The 14,277-nt window shown below is 33.2% G+C and overlaps 1 protein-coding gene across 1 annotated transcript in view; it reads left to right on the forward strand.

Annotated features, from left to right (window-relative positions):
- Positions 1 to 14,277, forward strand: part of LOC125648676 (uncharacterized) — a 441,222-nt gene that overhangs the window by 8,003 nt on the left and 418,942 nt on the right. The gene's annotated exons all lie outside the window — the stretch shown is intronic.

The following is a 14,277-nucleotide window of genomic DNA, read 5'->3' on the forward strand; positions in this document are numbered from 1 at the left end:
TTGAACCCCTCTGCATCACAAAATATCAACGTATTATTACACCCTCATTGAGAACCACTGAGCCAATTTCAATCAAACTTGGAACAGTAAAGGTGTTCCTATGAAAGAGACTTTTTAACAGGATGGGTGTCCTACAAAATCTATCAGAACTACAATTTGTGATATTACTATACAAGCATCCTGAAATGTATAGGGGTACAGTAGGAAACTTGTCAAGTTTTTTAAAAGGAAAAATTAAAGCAAAACATGTGCATGTGTGAAGTAATGGCTTTCAGTAACAATACAGAGGTTTTGAAATGGACAGAAAGCCTACAATGATGCTGAAATGTTTTGGAATCCAAGTAATATAGATACACACTGATATCATCCAGAATGAATCAAGCATCCATCAGTTTTTGAGGATTAGTTGCAAAGACATGTAAATGATTAAGTATTTTCAACATAATATAGAAGATATACTCAAAATAGATTTCTTATACATATCTATTGTTGGATATTTCCATATGCCAAATCCATTCTCAAGATTCTATCTACATGGGAATGTAATTTGTTCTTTGCTTCAAGCCTCTTCTTTATATCCCCTTAACATGTGGATAGTTTTAAAAAAATTACTTTGACTGTGGTCATTTTTTGACTTCATTCACAAGAATATTTTTCTGAAACATTGAAAAAAGGAAGCATACTATTCTTATGTATTTAAGAATATGTCTTGTTCAGGTGTTATGTGTACTGATTGTGGGATACAATTGTGCTTAATTAAAGAATTAAGCACATTTGCCGACATGATATACGCTTACAGTTAAAACAAGTTTAGTTTGGAAAAACATAATATAACCTATGATATAACCTGCATATGTATACAAGTTTAGAAGTTATTATGATGAAGTAGGATAAAACCATGTTACATCAAACTGAAGAAAAAAGCCAACCAAAATAATAAATATTATCGTTATATAAAAGATATGTAAATAAAAAAAAACTCTCAAGTTTCGAATCATCCGCAGCTCACAAGTTGGCGAAAAAAATAAACGTCTTAACCATATACAATGTATATTTACACCCAGTCACAGTACCTTGAATAAGAGTTTGCTCAAGCATATTTTTTTTTTCCTTAGAAAAGTTTGTCTTTCATATAGAATTAATGTAGAATGAAAATTTTATTAATTCATAAATCAATTGTCATGGCTATTGCTGACCCAATTTACACTAAATCAGTAAAACGTTCAACAGAATAAAGGAGATGCTTCACTAACAGAATATCACTTTCCTATGGACTCTGGAGAAATTGAGATGTACCGATGTATAATTTATTGTCAACAGAGCGTGGAATCCTTCTCGCCGTGTACGTCCTCATTCTTTCCCTTACCAAAATTGGACCAGATTCATTTTTTCAAGAGGAATATCTCAATTAGTCCACTTTGCTTCTCTGATATGATTGTTTTGGCACTTAACACTATAATACAATGTAACTTCATTGTTTAATTTCATGAAATGTTGTCAGAAGTCAGGGTTCAACCAGGAACAAAGCTGGATCAAATTTTAACGTAGTTAGGGTCAATTTCAACTGCAATATTAACTCTAGTTCGTTTTCCTACGTTGATAAACGTTAATTTGAAAAATGAACCACACAGTACATGTTTAGGTTTAACGCATTTTGTGTCATTGAACAAAATTGCATGATCATATATTATGTTTCTTCAGTTTTCTTTCTGATTTTTATTTAGCTGAATCAAACAGATACACGATATACATAATTGCAAAAATTAAAACATAATTTCAATGCAAGCAACAATTCGGTCGCTAACATTTTTAGCACTCTAAACAAATAGGGAAAGACACTGATATCTTTTACACACGTTAACACTGTCATAAAGAAGACCTGAATATATGATTTTGAAAGAAAATATTAATGCATCAAATGTCATTTAAACCTTTAAATTTACTATTGCAATGTGGAAGGCGTGATACATATATTTGCTCATTGATTGATTTTAAGAGGAGTATTTAATCAAACATGTACTCTTTATAGATTTTTATTGAAGTATCGGATCTATTTGGGGTGCGTATAAGGCACCTTGTATTTAGATTTTTTTTAAAAATTGCTTCGAAATGTTTAATGTATCATATGATGCACGTAGCATCGTTTTTTCTCAGCGCGGGGCGCAACCGGAGGAAATGTCGACTTCACTATAACCTAAAATTCTTGACAAGCAAATACACAAAGCTTATAATTCATCACGTTATGTCTGATCCTCAAATTCCTTAAAGGGGTTAGAACTAATTAAAGATCTGAGAAGTCACCAAATCTTGATTTCTGAAATCGTGCGGGAAAATAGCGCTTGTCGTAGAATTCGAAATTCCAAGCAATGCTACTATAAAATACTGTGGATATGTTTTGGAGGGGGATACATAACTACCTTCCCTTGCATTTGAAAATTGCTAACTTTGTCTGTAAAACTAACGGAAAATGAACATTGTCAAAAAATGGGGGGAGGGGGTCAAACATTTCTCATGACTCTCCTAGTTCTACGTGACTACATAATTATCTAATAAGAAATGAACAGAATAGATCGTTTTAATACACTGGATATATGCTAAGTTATGATGCGGGTTACTTATGTGGTACATGCCCATAATTATAAACGGTATTTAAAAATTTGAACTGCATGTTCACTACATACGCCAAATATCCTTTTCCTGGGATCTGAACCAGGAATTATGAATCTAAACGTAAATGGAAGAAAATATGTAGAATAATCAATACATGTATTTTGTTTTAATGACGTTGAAGGGGGGGGGGGGTGTGGGTCGTTGTGGCACGGTCCTGTAGCCTTAACTGTTAATAATTAGGCAAGGATAATGCATTTCACATGAAGTGTTGACCTTCTGACAGACTGGTGAAGCAAATTATTTCGGTAAAAACTTTTTTTAAATCATTACCCTCCCCCACAAAATATCTACTAGCCATGGAGTTCCAAATCCCTTCAAAAGTGCGGTCACACGATGCATTTTTTAATATTATCCGATTTCCATTAATCTTTCCCATTTTACTTTAATGTTTGAGATTTTTTGTTATTTAACTTTAGCATGAATGTGTCAAGTTTCCGTAAAAGGAATTAAATAATTTGAATTATAAAAAGAGAACTCTCTATGCGTCTTAAGGAAGTTTTAAACTCGACAGTTTCAGTCCATTCTAGCTAAAATGTAACTTTTAAAAGACCAATATTGAATGAAAAATTAAATCAGTAACTAAGGTGTAATCTTCTCACGATTCGGCGTCTCAACATCTCTCGTATCAAGAATATTTGAATATGTATCGGGCCACCATTTTTCCTCTCCTGATCCTATGGAGATGACAAACAGAAAATACAATTACTTCACCCTAATTATCGTACTGTGTTGAAATCGTGTAAGGAGTACGTTTATGTTTGAGGGTCTCGTGCATTTTCGAGATACAAATATCTGATATGTCCTAGAATTGTGCGGAAACGGATGGAACCATAGCGTACTTTTTTACATACCAATCAATGAAACTATTGGGAGCTGTTTCTTGCAAGTCTCCTGAAACAGCTAAACAGACTTAGTAGTACAGATAGATAAACAGACAGTTTGACAGATATATATTTTATTTTAGTATTTCATATAATTAATTCATAACCTAATAAACATTAAATTCATAACGTAATAGATAATAAATTATGTTTGAAAAGAGTTTTGGAAGGAATATATCTGTTTATAAAGAAGTCCCTATACTATCACCACAAATATACATTCTTGTTGCAGATGACGCAATGCAATGATCACCAGGTTTCTGTTCGTCGTTTTGCACCCACCGCATTTGCCCCTCAAGGTGGAAAACAAAATTGAAAACTAATTGCTCATCTAAAAGGGCACCACCACTCATCTCCCAAAAGATGATTTGGCTTTTCATAAAATGAAAACCCCAATTGATCCCAGGGTGAAAACGAAAATTTTGAAACTTTATTGCACATTTATATGACACCGCCAATTATCTTCCAAAAGATTAGTTGGCTAGTAGGTAAAACAGGGAACCAAATGTATGAAATCTGGGAACTAGGTTTTTTTTTTTTTTATAGAAAAACAATTTTTGAACACCATTTTGTTCCCATTAGTACCTCGTTCGCACGACATAATATCTCGTCTGCACGACTTTTAAATTACCTCGTTCGCACGAGTTAATTATCTCGTTCGCACGACTTATTTTCTCGTTAGAACGACATATTTTCTCGTTCGCACGACATATTTTCTCGTTCACACGACATATTATGTCGTTTGCACGACATAATATCTCAGGCGAACGACATAATTTCCTTATTTTATTTAAAACTTCTATATTTGTGCAGTCATTTTTATCACCAATCGGGACTGTACATTTCTTTAATATGAAATATGACTTGGACATGTTTTGTTAATCATGAAAAGTCAAATTGAAATAATAATAAATATCGGTATAAATACAAATCAATACTTAAAATATGATGATCGTATGTGCCTCAGCTCTTTGTCTTTCAAGAATGTTGTTTTTCCAACACTGACCCACATAAGATATCAAATCACTTGGAAATTGTATAACTAGGATGGACTGCTCTAACTTAGCCATAACATCCCGCTGTGTCATTCCATTAATACATTGAAAGTCCAGATATTGCAGCTCTGGGGTGCATTTATTTGTAATGAATGCACGCAACAATTAATATTGTTGAACATGTTTTTTTTTGGGAGGGGGGGGGAGTGGACACGTTCATATGCTTTTGGATTTTGTTTGTAACGTTTGGAATTTTTTTTAATCATTTAATTATTATTTTAAAAAATCATCCTCACTTCTGATTAAAATAATACTGTAATTTAATTGACATCATTTAAAAAAGTTTTATGTACAACAAGGAAATTGCTTTTCTTTTTTAGTTTCAAAGAAAATTTTTAACCATTTATTTACAAAGGTAACTTAGAGAAAAACGTATTATTTCACATGTTTTATAAGCATCACGAAACCGTTTTTAAATAATGTTTGAAAGGAAGCTAGATAATCATGGTTACATGAGGAACATGTTTTGGTTCCAGCTGACAAAGCTAGTAACAACATTGTCTTTGTTTCTAAGGCTCATTATTACAACTGCATTTTAAACGAACTTGGCATTAATTCCACTTTTAGTAATCATACTTATACCCCAACTGCCCTTTCAAAAGATGAAAATCTTCAAAACCATGCTTCAGTTTTAGACCCATTCAATATCCCAGTCAATGGGTCGAATGAATATGAGTTACCGTACTTATACTGGATTCCTAAACTACATAAAAACCCTTAAAAACAAAGATACATTGCTGGATCCAGTAAGTGCTCTACCAAGCCCCTATCTTTGCTCCTCACAAAAATATTAACAGCTGTGAAGGAGAAACTTCAAACTTATTGGGCGAATACATATACCAGAAGTTGTGCTATTCAAATGTGGATTCTAAAAACATAAGAACTTTTGGTAAACTTGAAATCGCAGAATTTCTCCCAAATCAATAACATTAAAATATATGACTTTTCAACATTACACACGACCATTCCTCACGATAAATTAAAGACTAGACTTTTTGACATCATAGACAGTTGCTTCTTCAACAAAAATGGAAAACGGAAATATTCAGATCTAGTGATTAGTCATTGAAAAACTTACTTTATTAAACAACACTCTGATTCCACGCATAAGTACTCTGAAGTTGAAATAAAAAATATGCTAGAGTTCCTCATTGACAATATCTTCGTGGTCTTTGGTTATCAGGTCTTCCAACAATATGTTGGAATTCCCATGGGCACGAATTGTGTTCCTTTGTTAGGTGACCTGTTTCTATATTCATACGAAGCAGAATTTATTCAAAAACTTCTACGCGAGAAGAAAAAAAATATCTCGCTGTGGCCTTCAATTCGACATTTAGATATATCGATGATGTGTTGTCTATTAACAATAATAGCTTTCATTCATATGTCGATTTGATATATCCCTGCGAGCTCGGAAGAAAGATCACCACAGAGTCGTCCACTTCTGCTTCATACTTAGATATTTTATTGAAAGTAGACATTAACAGCAAACTGACAACTCTAGTGTATGACAAACGGGATGATTTCAGCTTCTCCATCGTCAACTTTCCATATTTATGTAGCAATATCCCATTATCACTTGCATATGGTGTTTATATATCTCAACTGATTCGATATGCAAAAGCTTGTTCTGGGTATAGTCAGTTTTTAAATCGAGGTAAGCAACTGACAAACAAGTTGATGGTACAGGGGTTTCAACATTATCGATTGAAGACAGCATTTCGGAAATTTTATGGTCGTTATAACGACCTAGTTCGTCAATACAACCTCGCATTGGGTCAAATGCTGTATGATGTATTTCATACCGATTGTTCAGCCGTTCTTGGCACACTGATTATGACTGCGGATAACTCCATTTACCTGATCAGGATATAGGGCTCACGGCGGGTGTGACTGGTCAACAGGGGATGTTTACTCCTCCTATGCACCTGATCCCACCTCTGGTATGTCCAGGGGTCCGTGTTTGTCCAACTATATATTTTGTATTGCTTTGTAGGAGTTATGAGATTGATCATTGTTCGTTATCTTCACCTTGCATCTTGAAGACGAATTTTAAAAAAAAATAATGATGTTATATATTTACATTTATGAGAACTGAATGCATACTGATGTATGCAGATGATATGACAGTTTTTGCTGAGAAAATACACGAGCTTCTAAATATGTTACATGTGTTACATATGAATATACGAATACATGGGATCTTTTTATTAATGTATAGAAAACAAAAGTAGTTATTTTTAGGACTGGAGCTAAAATTAAACCTACAGAAAATGGAATCTGAATGGTCAGCCACTCGAGATTGTTGACATATTTGTATATCTTTGTATTTTACTTAACTTTAATGGTAACTTCAATTGTACTCTAAAACAATTAGCTTGTCAAAGCAGAAAAGCCAAGTTTTTTATTGACATATCAGGTTAGAAATATGTGTTTGAACACAGAAACACTACTTTCACTTTTTGATTCATATGTAGCAAGTATTCTGAACTATGGTTAAGTTTAAGGTGGTCACGGTGTATTTTGAAACTGGGGGGCTACCTATGAAAATTATTCGCTTTTTTAGGGTGTTCAAATTTTGGTTTAAAGTGTTAGGTAGTGAAAACTGTATAATAATAAATTGTTATGATGAATTATATGTTAAATGTGATAAAACGAAAAACTGTAAAAAAAAAAAAAAATTGGCTTATTGTATTAAACAAAAATCGTATGTTACGGGTCTAGGATATATCTGGTGTGAACAAGACGGTGGTAGTTGTAATGCTTTTTCCAGTTATAAAACAAAGATTAGTTTAGTAGAGCAAACTACCTGTTCCTCGAAATACATTGTTTATAAGCATGTTATTGATCACCTTTCCTGTGTATATTACCTTTGTAAGCCTATACCTATTATGTACAAAACGCAAATTAGTCGTATTTGACTATTTTCTCACAATCTTGAAATCGAGAGAGGACGTTACAACAATGCACTTAGGGAAAATATAGAGTATGTGAATTTTGCAAAAATAAATTGGAGGACGAATACCACTTTGTTTAATATGTCCTCACTTTGAAGAACTTGTGTAAAAAAAAAATCGACAAAAAGCATCTATATTCATTCTATGCAAACCATTATTGGTTTCAAAGTTTTTAAATTGAAACTCGGTACCTATTCATTGCCTCACATGTGTGGGGGACCAAACGCTTCTCATTTTCCCCATATTTTATTTTCTCTCTTAAAGCTGGCTTGTTTCTAAAGCGATACGTTTTGGACATTTTGTGATTATTGATAGAACAAAAGACCGAAATACATTTTTTTGCAAATCATTTGTTTGTTAATTTTCTAAAAGTTGAAACAGAATTTTTTCAGAGTCCCGCGAGTATGAGGGACCAAACATTTCTTGCGTATCCAGTGTTTTTCCCCTCTGTCTTCAAGCTGGTTTGTTTAATTGATAAGTGTATTATATTTTGATAACTCAATAGAATAAACGAACGAATTACAGTAAAGTGACGTTTTTGGTTTGTTAAGTTTTTAAAGTTGAAACACAGTATATCTTTATACTCCCGCGAGTATGAAGGACGAAACGATTCTCGCGTCCCTCATATGGTTTTCTCCCTTCAAGCTGATTTGTAGAAGTGATTGGTTTGGCAATTTAATGTTAAATCATAAGGACAAACAAATGGAGTTCATTGTTAATCAAACCCTATTTGTTTGGTTTGTAAAGAATTCTTTCACAGTTGAAACAAAGTTCTTTTTCAGAGTCCCGCGATTATAGAGGACCAAAAGTTTCCTACGTCCCCCATAAATTGTTCTCTCTTCCGGCTGATTTTCTAAGAGTGATGTTTGGACAATTTAGGATGATTCAATAGCTCAGAAGAAGGGTATTAACATGTATGTGCAAGAAATTTTTGTTTTGTTGAGTTTTTAAAGTAGAAGGACAGTACTTTATTATAGTCCCGCAAATGTGGGGGACGAATATTTTATCGCATCCCCCTTGTTTTCTTCTCTCTTCGTGCACACTTTTAAAAGTGTACTTTTTAATTATCACAATCTTTTATTATTTTTGTAAAAGACTGCGATGGCTGTGTATATAATTTTTAAAAGTAGCTTTGTTTCATTTAGTTGTTTAGAGCAGACTCTACTGATATCTCCATTTTCAAGTGAGCAGGTGGACACATAGTCGCTAGATGCCCCCCATCAAACTTCTCTCATCTGAAAAACTAATCAGTTTTGAACATCCACAATACATGTACAGATTCAAGAGATGAAGTATATATTTTTTGTGATCTTGTTTTTAGTGTGGGTATCTTTTTTATTTTCTCCCCCACAGTACTTTATGTGGCTAAGTACCCCAAACTTCACCTCAACCAGCCAGCCAGAGAGAGAGAGAGAGAGAGAGAGAGAGAGAGAGAGAGAGAGAGAGAGAGAGAGAGAGAGAGAGAGAGAGAGAGAGAGAAAGAGAGAGAGAGAGAGAAAGAGAGAGAGAGAGAGTGAGTTAAATGACTACATCACCTTACGGTTACCACGACTCTACTAATCATGGAGAGAACGTAGACGTCAATACTAATATAAACTTTTAGTAACACTCTTCACGACACATATATTATATAATTTTATCAGATTGGTAAGAGTTGGGGTGTCATTAGGCTAGTCAAGTTGTTCCCTAGTACCTGTAAATGTTCATCTATTACACATGTGATATAGAAAAAAATCTTCCACAACAATGGTCGAAATGTCGAATCGATCACAGATACAGGTGCTCCACGTTTTAACGAAAATATATCTCGCTGGAAGACATAAATAATTATTTCCTGTTATTTTATTTTTAATATCAAAGGTTTTTAAAAAGAACTGTTGTAATTAATATCTAATTACTAATGTAGTAATATTTAATTTCAACATGCATCATATACATACATGTATGTACGTACGTTAAAATTGACAACCCAGTAGCTAAGTACTTCGTTACTAGCTTGAAAATACGGATGTATATTTAATTGCTGTTATAGAATTTAGAAATTCATTCAAAATTAAGGATTATCTCCCTCATGCATATCTCTTAACCTTGGACGAATTTGGTCCACTTTTTTGGCAGGCTGTTTTTGGCTATATTTGGCTCTAAAACTTCATAGTTATTTCGGATTTCAAACATTTCGGTTGATCATCACTGAAGAGACATTATTTGTCGAAATGCGCATCTGGTGCATCAAAATTGGTACCGTATACGTTTTATATGTAAGATAACTGAATTAAAAAAAAATCGTATAAATACGTTAATACTGTTAGCAATAAGTGTTATGCATTATATTTGGTATAGGTACTTGTATTAAAGATAGTTGAAAATTTCGCGAAAAAAGTCAGAGATATTCCAACTATCTAGCTCTAGAATTTTGTAAAAAAAAATGAATTCGAGTTATTAAAGGTCCATGCGTGTCTTTGATTTGATTTTTTAAATTCAATTTATTCATAAATAGTTTTATTTTGGAAAGACACAACGTCCAAACATATTCCTGTGACTTTTAAAAACGAAAATAGAATGATTTCAATTCACCATGCGGTGGATTTTTGATCCACCTCCATGACTCGAAAGGCAGACACCATCTGCATTTATTATGTGCAGATTTTTATGGCAAAATAGGTAAAGCATTGATTGTTTGACTGGACATACTTATTAAATCGCAAAGTAAGTACAGGTTTATGAGGTTAAATGGTGGAACAGTTTGTTTCAGTTCTATGCATGCAACATATTGACTTTGCATATCGAAAACATCCGATTTCCGCACTCATTCTTTTCAAAAATCCATATTGTTTGCAGCTAACACCCGACACCATATTGATAATGAAAGAATATTATCAATGGATAATTGAACATGCAAAATATAAATCTGGATGTTGCATGCAAAATTATTTGTTTTCGCTAAAGTTTATTCATAATTTATTTCAAATCAACATCTTCCGCTAAGCAACTCATCTTTAGCGTATATTCCAAACGTTATAATTACATATTATGCCATTTTCATTTAATTGGGATTAGAAGAACATTCTAGGTGGGTAAATAAAAAGAATAATTAAGCAAAGTATGGAAGTTGAAAAAAATGAAGAAAAAAAATTCGGCGGTATATAGCCAATAACACCCCTTGTTCTTTCATTATTTACCGCAACTGTTAAATCGTCTGCGTGCTGTATACTCTTTATTTCAGAATTATTTATCACAACACCGTCAATGCTGTTATTTGGTGGGTTTTTTTTTCTAATCGCTAAGATTTCTGATACTAAAAGAAAAAGGAGGGCTGATAGGGGACAGTCTTGTCTAATCCCCTTGTCATCGAGCATAATTTAAAAAATCATCCATTATTTTTCATTTTAAAGATTGGTTCTGTAAATAAAATTTAAGTTCATTTGATAAGATTATTTCCTAAATTGAATTTATTCAACACTTTAAAATACAATTTCATTCCACAGAATCGAATGCTTTTTCAAAATCTAATAATTGTAATATTCCTTTCAAATTTTCAGTTTCACAATATGCAAACATATATATTAGTGGTCTCGCATATCCCCCAATATAGCGTTCTTTTTAAAAGCAGTATGATTTTCATTAATTATATTTGAAAAATGTCATGTGAATTTTAACCAGAAAACTTTATCTAGATTATAACGTGATTGGAAGAATTTCTTTGGAATGAAAGGAGGAAATGCACTATATCCACACAGGAAAAAATGTCCTGATCATGTTTACATGAAACGAACTACAGGGAATTCACCAAACCTGTAAACAGCATAAACAATGAGATCCGATTTCTTGAACGTTGAAATAAATATATGGTCCATGAACAGCCGACGTGTCCATTTTGAAAATCACACATATGCATTATTCCTGAGTTCTTGTATGCTAAATGTTGCAGTGACTAATTGACATGCAGGGCACTTGGTAAATATGACCGTATTGCATTGGTGTATATTGTATACATCCTTTATTTGGGAAAACATGACTTTCACTCTGTATTTGCAGTCATGTGTAGCCTTCTTCTAGTTTAAAAGAAGTCATTAATAATATTGTACAACAGTAGACAAGTAGGTTTATATGAATAACTAAAATAGTGATTGTATTTAAATTCTTCACAGCTTAGGGCTCTAAAACAATTAATCCAAATAATTTGCTTAAATCCACCATATTAGTAGAATAGAAACCTCCAATCATTGGCGAAACTAACTTAAAACTGTAAAACATGGTGTTCAGTGGTGTATCTTATAGTCAGTCTACCCTTATTTTGCCTACTTCAGGATTCACGCATATGTAGACTCAACATGCTCAAGAGTTTATATTATACAAATGGGTTGTGGCTTATTACAGTTGTGTCCATGTGAGGCACCAGGGAAAATATCAACCTAACAGCTGAACTTTGTTCTGTGTACTGTGTTGTATAACATTTTGTTATTTACGTGGCAATACTAAAAAGATGTGTGCAACGATATTTTCAAATCGAAAACGTTTAAATTCACTTTTATTTAGTCAAAAATGCAGTTTTAGTAAAACGTGATCTACAAAAAAGCAAACCTCCTGCCAGATTCTAAACCGTACTGTACAGATCAGCGGTCGACGTGCTAACCTGCTGAGGTACTCGTCTAATCTAAAAAGAAAAGAAGAAAGAAACAAATATCAAATTGCTGATATTTATATGTCCACCCATGGTTCAAAAGGAAGTCAGGCATTGTGATGCTGTAGAGTACATATGTACCCCCTAATCCCGAATTCATGTTATATTACGTATGACTGTTTGATATGTATTATTGATATACCAAGTATCCTGACTTACTGGATTTATCTCTTTTAAATTGCTATCTTTGGTGACGTATTCTTCAGAATACTTCGATTGTCCATTCTGATATTTTGCGAAAAAGAGAATAGGTATACACATGTTTTCACAGCATTAACCCCAAAAGTTACCAACCCATGATACTTAAAATGAAATAGAGTAACTTCATGATTGCTTCGCTTATTACTATATCATTAACAAATAAAGGGAATCCGCTTATTTTTAGTGCAAACCATATCAAAATGCAGACACTTATTTAATATATAGAGAAAGTGATATGCTTTGTACTCCACAAATTGGATAGATATTCACATGGATCATCTAATCATACTTGTATGTATTTACAAATGGTGAACAGGTAACATATTTAATTACCATCTATACAGAATATGCATATCCAGTATACAATATTGTACTTGAATACTGTACATGCCATTCTCAAGTTGGATGTTGTCAGTTATGAATACAAACATGATGATGAAAATCAGAATCCTGATGTTTTTTCCGTCATTTAAGACAATGTAGGGTATTACCTTGTGTATATGGTCGATGTAGTGAGCACACTATTTTTGGTGAAGGACTCCTTGAAACGCGTGATGCCTTGGACATGCTGATCCTTTGTTCTAGGTTTTGTTACAGTCTGTAGATAAATCGTCATTGAAGCCCACACATTTTCAATTGACTTTAGAGGCAAGGATTTCCGTTATTATGTCGGTCATACCATCGTCTGCCATAAACTATGTGGTAGATTTACATGCATGTTTGTTGTCATTATCCTATAAATGAATTACAAGAAAGGTAGGATATCAAACTAGCTATTGTAACTGTAACATTCAGGACTCCTACAACTGAGTGCCCTTAGGGACAGGTGAAAACTACCAGAAATTGAGCGATTCTCTCTACAATCGCATATATGCAAGGAATTTTAAATTCATATCCATGCAAGGTGAAGATAACGAACAGTGATCAATCTCATAACTCCTACAAGCAATACAAAATAGATAGTTGGGCAAACACGGACCTCTGGACACACCAGAGGTGGGATCAGGTGCCTAGGAGGAGTAAGCATCCCCTGTTGACCGGTTGGAAGGCCTCTACCACAATTTTAATTTCATAATTCCTAGAGCAGATATTTTGACTCCTGGGGACTGCCTAAATTGACATATAGCGTTTATATGAAAAACAATCCAATAAAATACCTTAAATACTATTGAAATTAAGTAGATATTTAATAGGAATAGGTTACCTGTTCAGGTATTCTAAACATCCATAAATGATTTAGTCCTTACTGCTATTGATACGTTTCACTGATATCCATGTGAGAGATACGACCTGTTTAAATTTAAGGAGTTGTGGTACACCAGAGAAATATTTGAAATGAATATTTGAAATGAACGTCAAGTGGATGATATGTATAACAAGATTTTGAAATTGAAAACATTCAAATTTACTTAATTTAGTCCAGAAACTCAGTTTAAGTAGAATGCAAGCTGAAAAAAATGTTAAACCCCTGCTGGATCTAAACATGCATATATAGTTCAGTAGCAGAGGTGTTAACCTACTGGACTACTCAGTCAGGCGAAATTATTTTAAATGAATAGACAAATATAGCTGCTATTTATATTTCCATACATGTTTTAAGAGGACATCAGCCATTATGATGATATAGAATACCTCCTTAAATGTACATGCAGTAACTGACAAACAAAACATTTCTAAGAATTATATTAATACCTAGTATAGCCGATATCCATTGAGGAATATCCTTCCAACAAAAGATAGACAGTTTTATTACAGGATTCGTTGGTAGATAAATGAGTCCATCACTCCATTAAAAATGCATATGTTTGTTCGTCCTATATATGAAATGCCGG

This window comes from Ostrea edulis, chromosome 8, assembly GCF_947568905.1.
Source record: "Ostrea edulis chromosome 8, xbOstEdul1.1, whole genome shotgun sequence".
Taxonomy (NCBI): domain Eukaryota; kingdom Metazoa; phylum Mollusca; class Bivalvia; order Ostreida; family Ostreidae; genus Ostrea; species Ostrea edulis.